The sequence below is a fragment of the Nomia melanderi genome, unplaced genomic scaffold (genome assembly GCF_051020985.1).
Source record: "Nomia melanderi isolate GNS246 unplaced genomic scaffold, iyNomMela1 scaffold0014, whole genome shotgun sequence".
Classification (NCBI taxonomy): domain Eukaryota; kingdom Metazoa; phylum Arthropoda; class Insecta; order Hymenoptera; family Halictidae; genus Nomia; species Nomia melanderi.
The window spans coordinates 808,886-809,840 of record NW_027475130.1 but is presented as its reverse complement, the minus strand read 5'-3'; positions in this window follow the sequence as shown (position 1 = coordinate 809,840).

Sequence of the window (955 nt, the reverse complement as noted above, 5' to 3'; positions counted from 1 at the left end):
GGTTTTCTCGGTCCATCGTGGTCCGAGGTCGGTCCCGCTGAACAGATTCATGCGCCAGGGCTTCCTGCAGACAATTCACTTTGGTTTATTGCGCTATCTGTAATAGCACCCGAGATGTCACCAGATATATGCTGGATTTTTACATGACCTTGGGTGACGGATTCCGACTATCTGTAATTTTCTCGGCGCCTGGTGATCCGAGGTCGTACCCGCTGCACAGATTCATGCGCCAGGGCCTCCTGCAGACAATGCACTTTGATTTATTGCGCTATATGTAATAGCACCCGAGATATCACCAGATATATATTGGATTTTCCCCAGACCCTGAGTGTCCGTCCCCATCAGACGGTGATTTTCTCGGCCCCTGGTGGTCCAAGGTCTATTCCGCTGCACAGATTCATGCGTCAGGGCCTCCTACAGACAATGCACCTTGATTTATTGCGCTATCTGTAATAGCACCCGAGATATCACCAGATATATATTGGATTTTTCCCTGACCCTGACAGCCCGGCCCCATGAGACGGTGGTTTTCTCGGCCTTTGGTGGTCCGAGGTCGTACCCGCTGCACAGATTTATGCGCCAGGGCCTCCTGCAGGTAATTCACTTTGGTTTACTGCGCTATCTCTAACAGCAGCCGAGATATCACCAGATATATATTGGATTTTTCCCTGACCCTGACAGTCCGGCCCCATGAGACGGTGATTTCCTAGGCCCCTGGTGGTCCGAGGTCGATCCCGCTGCACAGATTCATGCGACAGGGCCTCCTACAGACAATGCACTTTGATTTATTGCGCTATCTCTAATAGCACCCGAGATATCACCAGATGTATATTGGATTTTTCCCTGACCCTGAGTGTCCGGCCCCATGAGTCAGTAGTTTTCTCGGCCCCTGGCGGTCCGAGGTCGTTCCCGCTGCACAGATTCATGCGGCAGGGCCTCCTGCAGACAATTCACT